Genomic DNA, 13,492 nt, shown 5'->3' on the forward strand with positions numbered 1-13,492 from the left:
GACCTATCATGCAAACCCAATGCCGTGCAAGAAAAAAGAACTGAGAACGGAGCATCTCTAGTTACAGATGGGTCACTCTCGCAGCGATCAACCTTCCTCCAAGGAAGGTGCACACTCCCTCCGTACAGTAAACTCCCTAATGCACCCATTAAGAATGGGCAGAGTGTAGAGGACTCCCATCCCTAAACAAGGATCCTCAACGGCTCAAATACTTCTGACCATCAAACCATTCAGGAGATACTTAACTTTGACAGTCACTCCTGCTCTCAAGAAGGTCTTTTCCTTTCTCCAAGGGCCTTCGCTGCCATACATCAATAGCCATAGAGCGATGTCATGACTATCAAGGAGACGTAGTCACGACCCTCCATGGAATCAGATCCTGTACCAAGTAGTCTTGACACATCTACAAATAAAAACAAAGTCTGACAGCAAACCTCAGTTATAAACTCAACTCACAAAGCTCCTAACAGCACAATATGAAAGATGACCTCACCTACATACTGCTTCCTTGAGAAGGAACACCTACTACTAATTCCACCCCACCCCTCAGAGCACCCCACCCCAAACACTCATCCACACAGAAAATAGCTACACCTCTACACACTCATGCCCCTCTCCCTTTCCCTACACTACAGGGGCCTGTCGCTAACTAGGATGCTCACATCCTCCTCAGAAAACCACACCCATGTAGAGGAGAACACAGTGATGAATTGGTGACCTATCATGCAAACCCACTGCTGTGTAAGAGAGGGGAATTGAGAATGAAGCATCTCTAATTACAGACAGGTCAAGCTGCCAGCAATCAATCAATCTCCATACAACAAGCACCCACCCACCACTCACAAGCCCATTAAGAATGGACAAACTTTACAGAACTCCCATAAGTAATGAAAGAGCCTCAACATCACAAACGCTTCTGACCATCAAACCCTTTCACATATACTGATGTTTGGAAATTGGACAGGAGCTCCCCCTCTCAACGTCCCCTTTGCCTCGGTAGACAGGCCTTCACTCCCCTATGTTGAAATCACTCACAAACATACAGCACCAGCATGACAGTCAAAAATAAAAATATTCACAACCTTTCATGTCACAAGACAACTTCATACCAGATCTGGATACAGCTGCAAATATGAAGAAGGCTTATGACAAAATACAGAAGGTTAAGACACAAAACTCTTACTAAATATTAAAGTTTCCTCAGACCAGTCCCCACCTAACCCAAACAGAATACTGCAATTCTTCTACAACAGTCCAACACCACAGATGTGCCACTGGTACTGGATACAGGTGTTTAACAGATGCTCTATCAGAAACAACCCCCAATGTCTTCCCTCCCAATGAAAATAAAAATCATAAATCAAACACACTATAAACAACCTGAAATGAAATAAAAACACATTACACAGCAATAAGACAAGGAAAACAGTACATTAACGACAAATACATGTCATCTTTACCCTGTATCAATACTCACCATGACTAAAAACACCCATAGAAGCACCTAGGCACATCTCTTTGGACCACCACAAAGCTGAATGACTTCAGGTGACAATACACCAGCTTATATACTGCCTAAGCTCCACCCCTCCATTTCCCAGCATGCCTTAGAAGCCAAAGGCAGCTATAAATACAGACTCAGGTGCCACAGAAACTCTTTAGTTCATTTCTAGCTTGACAGCAGGAAGCACTGTTCCTCTGGATGTAGTGATCAACCTTTCTTCTTACAATGCAAATCTATAGAAGATTCAAACTCTATCACCAGGTAACACTATAATTACCATATTTCAGATTCCTAAAAAGAAAATTCTACCTGCAGAGAGTATGGGACTCCACAGTAGGTGCACTTGGGGGTTGCTGAAAGAGGTATCTCAGTTCTCCCAAATCGGGCCCCACGCCTAAGAGAGCCCCATGCCCTAAAGAAGAGCACCTAAGTTACGTACCTTTTAAATTTTTTTACTCATCCTACAGTGGGCCAGATCTTCGGCACCATTTCAGTAGCAGCTCCTTCACTCGCTATCGGTCTTCAGCGGCATTTTGGTGATGGGTCCTTCAGTGCCATGGAAGACCAGGAGCAAGTGAACGGCCCGCCGCCAAAGTGCCGCCAAACACCCAGACCACTGCCGGGTATTCAAATTGAGCCCCACAGTTCCTAAAGCTGGCCCTGCTTGCCACCCACAGCATTGCACCACCAGCAGGGCGAGCTGAGGCTGCACAGCAGTAGGGACAGCAGGGAACAGCCAGAGGCTACTTTCCCAGGCCAGGAGCTCAGGGGCTGGGCAGGAGGGATCCACAGGCCAGATGTGGCCCGCAGGCCATAGTTTGTCCATCTCTGTCTTAAGGCAATGCCACCACCCTCAGAAGCACCACAGACATAAGGGTCGCATAGCATATTGCCACCCTTACGCCTCCACTGCTGCTGCAGCTTGTGCTGCCTGGCACTCATCATGCAGCTCAAGGCCGACTTCATGCTGTCAAACAGGGGGCTGGAACTTGCCAGAGCCCACAGCCCTCTGGCCGCTCATGGCTCACCAGAGGCAACATTTCATATTGAGGCGGTGAGGCAATTTTAATGATGATTCCAGGGGCTAGTTGAGCACCTGAAAACTCCAGGTTTCTTCCACTTAAATAAATAAACTGAAAATGTGGCTTTAATTGGACTTTGTAGCTGTTTCAATTAAAGAATAAGGATTTAGCTGGCAGGAGTATTGTATCTATGTAAGTTTACACCAATCAGGAGATAATACAGCAAGACAGTCCCACTTCCAAGCATCAGGGTGTCAGTTCTGGAGCTTTAACAAAGATATCAGAAACAAAAGTTTCCTATTTTGTACACTAGCTTTAATACAGAAATATACAAATTGAAAAAATAAACAAACTCTGCTTAAAATCCGCTTAACACACACTCTTAATTTTGACTAGATAATGGCAGTAAATACAATGAATACTCTTTAGCACAGTGAAAAACCATTCACTAAAAAAACATTATTAATGTGTTGTTTTCTCTTTTATTAAGAAAGGAAATTAATGTCTAAATATTTTTGCATTTATGTTTACCGATCAAAATCACGTACATGACTCACTAACATTTGATTCCATCATGGCTATTAGTATCATACATGGAACTACATTTATTTTCATACAAGTGTTAAGGTCTTTTGCAGATATCACTAAAAATACGATTTGAAAATAAGCAACTTTCAGTTGTAGTGTCTAAAGTTGTGCATTGAAGCAGAATTTATGTTGTAGCAGGATACTATTATTTGATTGCCAGACTTTTATCATATTGTTCTCTATAGTTGTTGTTTTAAATCATGAATTACAATTATGCCAGCCATGGCCAGGTGAGGCACTTTAGAACTCACTTCTACCTTAACTTTAATTCTTAGAGTAGTAAAATTATGAAATGCACGGACCACATAAACAAATAAACTAAGAGTACTATAATCCTTGAAATGCACCGTACACATATTACTTCTGTTGAAAGAATAAAATAGTAGAGACTATAACAGTCCAACCATGTATGTGAAAGAGAGAGGCTGTGTGTGTTCGGGGAATGAGAGAGACAGCACACTCTCACTTTAAGCAGAGACCTCGCTAATCAGAAGGTTTGTTGAGTCCATCAGCAGCACTCAGCATCTGCTACTCATAACCCAGAGGCAACATCACAGATGCCTGTCACACACACCCCCACACACCCCAAACATCAGCCCCTGCCCTCTGCACAGCAGACAAGAGGTTCCCATGACTAGCTTTACACGGAGCTGCGCCAAGCACGGGGGCACTGATACAGAGGGCACCAGGGAGCCATGCCCCATTGCGTCTAATATCACTTTTTACAAGCCATAAGGGCAAGAAACATCCCTGTTTCTCAACAGGACAGGATTCAGGACACACCTCGTGTTCCCATGAGGCATACTATTGATGACACACCTCTTGTTTATGTAGGGTTAGTATTCAGGACACAACTCTTGTTTCTGGAGGGGACACTATTCAGGACACACTCCTTGTTCCAAGGAGGACTACTATTGATGACACCTCTCTTGTTTCTGGTGGTGGCAGTATTCAGGATACACTTCTTATTTCTAGGGGGACTGCAATTCATGACTCACCCTTGTTTTCTGGGGGGGACAGTATTCAGGATACACCCCTTGTTTCCGGTGGGACTACAATTCAGGACACACCCTTTGTTTCTGGGGGGACTCCAATTCACGACTCACCCTTTGTTTCTGGGGGGGGCAGTATTCAGGTTACACCTCTTCTTTCTGAGGAGCCTGCAATTCACGACACACCTCTTGTTTCTGGGGAGACAGTATTTAGGATACACCCTTTGTTTCTGGGGAGACAGTATTTAGGAAACACCTCTTGTTTCTGGTAGGACTACAATTCAGGACACATTCTGTTTCTGGGGGACTACAATTCAGGTCACATCATTTGTTTCTGGAGGGGACATTATTCAGGATACACCTCTTGTTTCTGGGGAGACAGTATTCAGGATACACCTCTTGTTTCTGGGGGGACTGCAATTCACGGCACACCCTTTGTTTCTGGGGGGACTCCAATTCACAACTCATCCTTTGTTTCTGGGTGGGGGGACATTATTCAGCATACACCCCTTGTTTCTGGTAGGACTACAATTCAGGACACACCCTTTGTTTCTGGGGGGACTGCATTTCACGACACACCCTTTGTTTTTGGAGGGGACATTATTCAGGATACACCTCTTGTTTCTGAGGAGACAGTATTCAGGATACACCCTTAGTTTCTGGTGGGACTACAATTCACGACTCACCCTTCGTTTCTGGGGGGACTGCAATTCACGACTCACCCTTTGTTTCTAGGGAGACTGCATTTCACGACACACCCTTTGTTTCTGGAGGGGACATTATTCAGGATACACTTCTTGTTTCTGAGGAGGACACACCCTTTGTTTCTGGGGAGACTGCATTTCACGACACACCCTATGTTTCTGGGGAGACAGTATTTAGGATACACCCTTTGTTTCTGGTGGGACTCCAATTCACTACACATTCTGTTCTGGGGGACTAGAATTCAGGTCACATCATTTGTTTCTGGAGGGACATTATTCAGGATACACCTCTTGTTTCTGGGGAGACACTATTTCGGAAACACCTCTTGTTTCTGGGGGAGACAGTATTCAGGATACACCCCTTGTTTCTGGTGGGACTCCAATTCACGACACATTCTGTTCTGGGGGACTAGAATTCAGGACACACCCTTTGTTTCTGGGGGGACTCCAATTCACGATACATTTTGTTTCTGGGGGACTACAATTCAGGTCATATCCTTTGTTTCTGGAGGGGACATTATTCAGGATACACCCCTTGTTTCTGGTAGGACTACAATTCAGGACACACCCTTTGTTTCTGTGGGGACTGCATTTCACGGCACACCCTTTGTTTCTGGGGGGGCAGTATTCAGGTTACACTTCTTGTTTCTGAGGAGACTGCAATTCATGACACACCCTTTGTTTCTGGGGAGACAGTATTCAGGATACACTCCTTGTTTCTGGTGGGACTCCAATTCACGACACATTCTGTTTCTGGGGGACTACAATTCAGGTCACACCTCTTGTTTCTGATGAGACAGTATTCACGGTACACCCTTTGTTTCTACTGGGACTAGAATTCAGGACACACCCTTTGTTTCTGGGGGGGACTCCAATTCACGACTCATCCTTTGTTTCTGGGTGGGGGGACATTATTCAGGATACACCATTTGTTTCTGGGGGGACTCCAATTCACGACTCATCCTTTGTTTCTGGGTGGGGGGACATTATTCAGGATACACCATTTGTTTCTGGGGGGACTCCAATTCACGACACACCCTTGTTCTCTGGGGGGACATTATTCAGGATACACCTCTTGTTTCTGAGGAGACAGTATTCAGGATACACCCTTAATTTCTGGTGGGATTACAATTCACGACTCACCCTTTGTTTCTGGGGGGACTGCAATTCACGATTCACCCTTTGTTTCTGCAGGGGACAGTATTCAGGGGTCACCTCTTCTTTCTATTCATGACACAGCCCTTACATCCAGAGGGCAGGGGAGTCATAACACATCTCATGTTCCTACAAAGGACACTATTCAGCACACACCCCTTGTTCCCAGGAGGAGTAATACTGATAAAACACATGTTTCGGGGAGGGGGGGGAAACATGGAGGAGACAGTATTTGTGTTACACCTGTCGTTTCTGAAGGAGACATTATTCAGGGGACACCTCTTGTTGCCAAAGTATTCATGCCACACTCCATGTCTCCGGAGGACACTGTACTCATAACACATCTCTTGTTGCCAGAAAGGACGGTATTCAGGACACACCTCTTGTTCTCAGGAGGACTACTATTAGAAGGGGTGACTCATTGACTGGAGGGGACACTATTTGAGACACACCTCTCCAGAGGCAACAATATTCAGAACATACCTTTTGGTCCCGATGGAGACAGTACTTGTCGTAGTAACACAAGGTGTGTCACAAATACTATTGATAACACACCCTTTATTTCTGAAGGGGACAGAATTTGACACACACCTCTCCTTTCCATAGGGGACACTATTCGGGACTCACTTCTTTCGAATTAGGCTTCACAGAATTTACAAAGGACCCTCGGTGGTATGACAGGAAGCTCACACTGACACATATAAATCCTTAAAGACTTTTTATTAAAATCAATGAAATAGTAAGTCAATGGTAAAATACCCAGAGTTACAAAGGTACAATTGCATTACTGCTATTCAAAAGATACATATGATAATATAGTATTATATGCAGCAAAGCTTTGCTTAACATACTTACACCCTTTCTTGATAACCTGGGGGTAAGAGACACAGGCCCAGCCTTGCAGTTTAATGCTAAGAGCTAACTTAAACTTAAAATTAAAACCTAAGTTAGTCAATAAACCCTAATAAACAAAACTAAGAAGAAAAGCTTAGGGAAACCAAGCTTAGTCTAGTTCCCTTGAAACAAAGTTTAAGAACAACAAGTACAGCCTACTAATAATAGTAGTAGCCATCGTAGATAGAATAGAGTGAGTGACTGTGACTAAGATAGAGTAATTGAAAATGATAGAGCAGAGTGCAGTGAAGTGAAGTGCTCTAGCGAGGAGGGTCACCTCTTTTATAGGGCATAAGTGCCATTCCTCACCCACAAACATTAGACTACACTTACTCCATAGGCTAATAGGTTTGTGCGTATTGATGACACGTATACAGCATACGCACATAAGTTTCCTTGTGGTGTCCCTGTTAAGTCTGTGGGCATAGGAGGGTTGAAAACCCCCCCCCATGCCATTCTTCATTATCTATTGGTCTAGGTAGAAGGTTAGAGACATAGAAGTAAATAAGTATCCATGCCTATGTCTTGTTACCTGTTAATAGATCTATATTAAGACCATTTACCCAGAAAAGTAAAGTTAACTTTGTTGCCGGCCCAGAGGGCCCAAGGGAGGCAACAGCGGGGTTCATTGCCCTGTGTGCGTCGCACTAATTAACACACCAGGGTGGAGAAGCAAACCAAGTTTATTTGAGCTCAAAAAAGGTGCAAGGGAGAAATTACAATCTCAAATCCTGCACACCCGCACGCAGGCTGGTTAGTCCTATATGCTACATGACTCAGAATCAGGACAAGAGATTCTCCCATTGCATTCTCCTCTGAGCCATTCAAACCTCCTTCACTCATTAGTTTTGAGTCATATTATTTACAAAAGTGCTAGCATCGTCATAATGGGGAAAAAAAACAAATAAACAAACCAACCAGCCAGCCTCCCCATCTGCAAACAATCTCATCTCAGTAGGAAAAGTCCTACAACAGGCTTGGCCAACAGTTGGACACGGCAATGTAGGCTCCAAATGATCTCACTGTATTTGAGATCCATTCAAATTCCCCATTCAGGTCTGTGACACTTTCATCTCAGGTCCTAAATTACTGTTTTAGGAGTGTTGGAGAAAAACTCAGTTCTCGCTTTTTCTTTGGGTGCAGCAAAATCAAATACTTTATTATTTCTCCAGTAATTACAATGGAGGGAGAGAGTGCCATAGGACACAGGGTCGCCCCAGTCCTGGACAGGTCTCTCAACTGGTAAACAATTACAGCAAGCATTTATACCTTTGTTACAGACAATAACTAGCAATAATACAGACAGTAAAGAGAAACAATTGCATTTGATTATACATAAGCCTTTCTGCTATCTTATTTGTCTCACTACTAGAAAAAGCAAGCCTGCATATTTGGTTATCAATGCAAGGTCGTAATAACTTTTTACACAGTTCGTTCGTCTGTCTCACACTATCTTTGCTTCTACAAGTCTCACGTCATTAGGGTCACAGCTAGCCTAACTCTTGCTAACTAACTGACATGCATTAAAATCCCTTCAAACCCTTGTTAATTATTTCCCTGCTTCCACACTCCCCCCTTTTGTACTTCTAGTACAACAGATATTTTCACATCTCTATTTGCATTAAACCATGGATTTCAGATTCTACAGCAGACATGTCAACCTTAGGGGTTTTCATTGGATGTAATGACAATGCATGATTAGCATGAACATGAAAGGTATTACTATCATTACGTCTTTTACAACAACAACAACAACAACATAATCCTAAACTAACTAACAACACTACAAACAATAACATTCCCATAGGAATAATATAATGGGGTTGTTGTACAGTTTTGGTTACAAAGCACAATACATCATACTTAGTACATAAAGTAGACACTCTATGAAAGGCATTCTTTTCAGCATGATATATATTCTGAAGCATGTGAATTTGCCCTTGCAAGTCAGAGATTCTGTGAACCTCTGGTAACAATGAAAGCAAATTCTGAAACTGATCAGGCACTACTCTAGTCCAATTAAAATATACCTGAAATCTAAGAGCTACTTGCAACATTCTATCTGCAGGCCAGTAAATGATATGATTGCCTGCAGCAGTGGTAAGATTAATATGTATATCTTGTAATGTGGAGGCATTAACGTACACACAGCTATCATGAGCCTGAAAAAGTGGGTGTCCTGTAAGGGTAGTTCCTTGACCTCTACCCTCCCAGCAAATATTCTAATAAATCACTAAGATGGGAAGGCCTCGGCCAATGAATTTCATCAGAATATACAATTTTGTTTATATCTGGATAAATTACAGAAGTGATGGCCAGGGTCGAGGGGCTAGTGGGGGTAACCTTTGTGGTAGCAAGGCGCTTTCGGTAGTCATCATCTGAAAGCCAATTAGGGAGGGCAGTACATCCCCAGGGTACTTGTCCATAAGCACAGAGCCCTGCCCCTGGAAGAAATCCAAGCCACCATTCAACCCCACATTCCCAAGCATGCTCCCCACAGTTCCCTCCTTGCCAATGAACGATGCTTCGTTTCTTCCACCAGGGCCAGTTCTTAATGTCTCTCTTAGTCAGGAATCCCTGGACTCTGGAGGTGTCTGCAGAATGAAAGTATCTTCTTTTCTTCCCCAAAAACAATTGTGGTCTAGCATGATAAAGGGGAGAGGTCACTAGTACGTCACCCTTTAATGTTGGAATTCCCTTAGAAAAATCCAAAGGCACAGTAGGTCTGTCAGAGGACAAGGGAGAGGTCACCAGTACGTCACCTTGTCCTCTTCTTCCGCTGTCCAGCAGGCACAGCAGGGCTAGAAGAAGGAGTACGTTGATCATCAGTAGGCGTGTCCTCCTGAGGTGAAGGGGTCTTTTTGCAGTGTGATGCATGGGTCCAGGCAGGTAGTCCTTGACACTTCACAACACTGCTCTTAAAAATCTCCACTGATTGATATTTCACAACCTCCCCAGACAATTTATTCCAGTGCTTAACTGCCATGACAGAAAGTTTTTTCCTGATGTCCAAGTCAAACCACTATTGCTGCAATTTAAGCCCATTGCCTCTTGTCCTAGCCTCAGAGGTTAATATGAATGATTTTTCTCTCTCCTCATTCTAACAACCTTTTATGTACTTGAAAACTGTCATCATGTCCCCTCTCAGTCTTCTCTTCTCCAGACTAAACAAACCCAAGTTTTTCAATCTTCCCTCATAGGTCATGTTTGCTAGACTTTTCATCATTTTTGTTGCTCTTCTCTGAACTTTCTCCAAACCTTTCCTGAAATGTGGCACCCAGAATTGGACATAATACTCCAGCTGAGGCCTAATCAGCACAGAATAGAGTGGAAGAATTACTAACAAAACACTTGCAATCCCTCCCAACTTGGTATCGTCCACAAACTTTTTAAGTGTACTCTCTATGCCATTATCTAAATCATTGATGAAGATATTGAACAGAACCAGACCCACAACTGATCCCGGTGGGACCCGACACGCTATGCCCTTCCAGCTTGCCTGTGAACCACTCGAAACTACTCTCTAGGAACAGGTTTCAGAGTAGCAGCCGTGTTAGTCTGTATCCGCAAAAAAAACAGGAGTACTTGTGGCACCTTAAAGACTAACAAATGTATTTAAGCATGAGCTTTCGTGAGCTACAGCTCACTTCTTCGGATGCATCCAAAGAAGTGAGCTGTAGCTCACGAAAGCTCATGTGTAAATAAATTTGTTAGTCTTTAAGGTGCCACAAGTACTCCTGTTTTCTCTAGGAACAGTTTTCCAACCAGTTATGCACCCACCTAATGGTAGTTCCGTCTCAATTGTATTTCTCTGATAAGGTCATGCAAGACAGTATCAAAAGCCTTTCCGAAGTCAAGATATACACTTCCCCTCTATCCACAAGCTTGTTATCCTGACAGGAAAAAAAACATTAGGATGGTTGGAAATGATTTGTTCTTGACAAATCCATGCTGACTGTTATTTATCACTTTAATATCTGTTGCTAACTGATTATTTGTTCCATTATTTTTCAGGGGAATTTAAATAAGCTGATTGGTCTGTAATTCGCCAGGTTGTCCTTACTCCCCTTTCTATAGATGGGCACTATATTTGCCCTTTTCCAGTCCTCTGGAATATCTCCTATATTGCTTGACTTTTTGAAGATAATCACTAATGGCTCAGAGATCGCCTCAGTCAGCTCCTTTAGCATTCTAGGGTGCATTTCATCAGACCCTGCTGACTTGAAGATATCTAACCTAAGTCATTTTTAACTTGTTCTTTCCCTATTTTAACCTCTGACCCTACCTCATTTTCATTGGCTCTCATAATGACAGCTACTCAGGAACCTTTTCTTACAAACCCAGCCCCAGCTAACGGGATGTCCCTACCTGATGGAGCAGAACCCTCAGCAAAAGAGATATTTATCTCAGTGATAGTAGTGGCTGTTCTGCTCCCAGATGGACGGCTGCTGCCTGGCACCAACAACGCTCGCCGTCCTGTCACTCTCACTCGTTTTCCATCACGAGGGCTGTAGACTCTCACACAGGAAGTCTTTTTCCTTCGCACTAAAACCAGGGGATAAAACAAGTAAGTTACCAGCTCAGTTGGCAATGTCTCGTAGGCTCTTCTTTTCGCCTCTCCTGCACAGCGGGGCTCCACCCTCAACCCTCTTCCCATTACACCTTTAGGACTACAAGTAGAAAGCACACCTTGCAACTACACCCGACAGAGTCATTGTGTACAGCAGACTCTGGCCCCTCCCCGGCCTTAATCCCACAGAGCCCCGTACCCAACAAGGAACCACATGGTCTGTGAAGAAAACTACAGCAAGTACAGATGAGGAATTGAAAGCACTGACCGCTTACTCACTGCCATTTAAGTGGGAGGCAGAAAGCTGGGAACTATTCATGTCTCCTTAGAAGGCTGTCCAGGCTTCTCAGGTCCACTTCTGCCATATTTTCTCGACTGGTGAGGGCTCCTGGATGATTCCTCTGCAAACTAATAAAGCCAAGCAAGAACTATCACTACACAGAGCTCTATTGCTGTGTTTAATCTTACCCTCATCCCTGCCTCCCTCTGCAGTCCCATCTACATCTGCCCCACTCGATGAACAGAGACTGAGTCAACGCCAACAAACACCGCTCTACTCCACTATCCACTACCCTGCAGGATTTTTGTCCCCTCCTACTTCTCCACAGCTCCCAATACACAGCTTTTGGGGCTGCACACCTAGCACACCTGCCCGTGTCCTAGGAAGGGAGACAGCACAAGGAGAGGAAAGGAGAGAGAGAGAGTCCATGGGGCTGATCAATGGACACGTTCAGTAGGCAATTTGGGGTCCGTGCATCAGTGGCTTAGTTGTATGATATCTGGGGGTGGGGGCTGCACTGTGAGGTAGAGAGGTTTAGGATTCCCAAGCTGTACTGAGGGAATGTGGGATGCATAAGCCTTGGAGAGCAAGGGCAGGGTGGAGGGGGTTGAAAGGCCCCAGTGTAGCTGGGAAGGGTAACAGGAAATGGAGAGGGAAGCCTGGCTGGCTGTGGGTGGCATGGGGAAATGCGGTGCTGGGGAAGTGGGGCCCAGCAAAGGAGAAATAGGTTGGAGCCAATTGGGGTTGAGGTGTAGGGATTGGGTGTCATGGAGGATGTTGGGGTGCCCTGAGATGGGGAACAGATGGGGTTGATTGGAGGGCCACGTGCAGGGGGCAGATTGGGGTGGGGTAAGCGGAGTGCTGGCAAGTGTGGGGATGCCGGAGCAGGCTGGAGGAGGTTGAATGGGTCCCGGTGGGGGGCAGGCTGGAATGCACTGAAGGAGATGCTGGGTGCATTACCTTGAGTGGCCACCTGGTGTCACTAAGTATTTTCGTCCCAGAGCAAGAGTGAAACCGGGTGGCCAATCCAGATAACCCACAAACCATTTCCCCTCATCAAGGGACAGTGACAACGAGGAGCCACTCGGGGTGAATGCACAAAGTATTTCCCTCATGGAGCAGCAGTGTCAGTGGGTGGCCTCTTGGGAGAATGCAGAGAGCATTTATCTCATGGAGCAAGACACACACCGGGTGGGCCAGGGCTGGCTCCAGACCCCAGCGCGCCAAGCGCATGCTTGGGGTGGCATGCCGCGGGGGGCGCTCTGCCTGTCGCTGGGAGGACAGCAGGCGACTCCGGTGGACCTCCCGCAGGCGTGCCTGCAGATGCTCCACCGGAGACGCGGGACCGGTGACCGCCAGTGTGCCCCCCGCGGCATGCCACCATGCTTGGGGCAGCTAAATTGTTAGAGCCGCCCCTGGGGTGGGCACTCTGACTACTGGACAAAGCATTTCCTTCATGGAGCAACTGTGCATCACCCTGAGTGGCCACACGGTGTCACTGTAGCTCCATGAGCGAAATGCTCTGTGCATTATCCTGCGTGGCCACACAGTGTCACTGTAGCTCCACGCAGGAACTGCTCTGTGCAATACCCTGCGTGGCCACACAGTGTCACTGTAGCTCCACGCAGGAACTGCTCTGTGCATTACCCTGCGTGGCCACACGGTGTCACTGTTGCTCCATGCAGGAACTGCTCTGTGCATTACCCTGCGTGGCCACACGGTGTCACTGTAGCTCCACACAGGAACTGCTCTATGCATTACCCTGCGTGACCACACGGTGTCA

This window comes from Mauremys reevesii, linkage group 8, assembly GCF_016161935.1.
Source record: "Mauremys reevesii isolate NIE-2019 linkage group 8, ASM1616193v1, whole genome shotgun sequence".
Lineage (NCBI taxonomy): Eukaryota > Metazoa > Chordata > Testudines > Geoemydidae > Mauremys > Mauremys reevesii.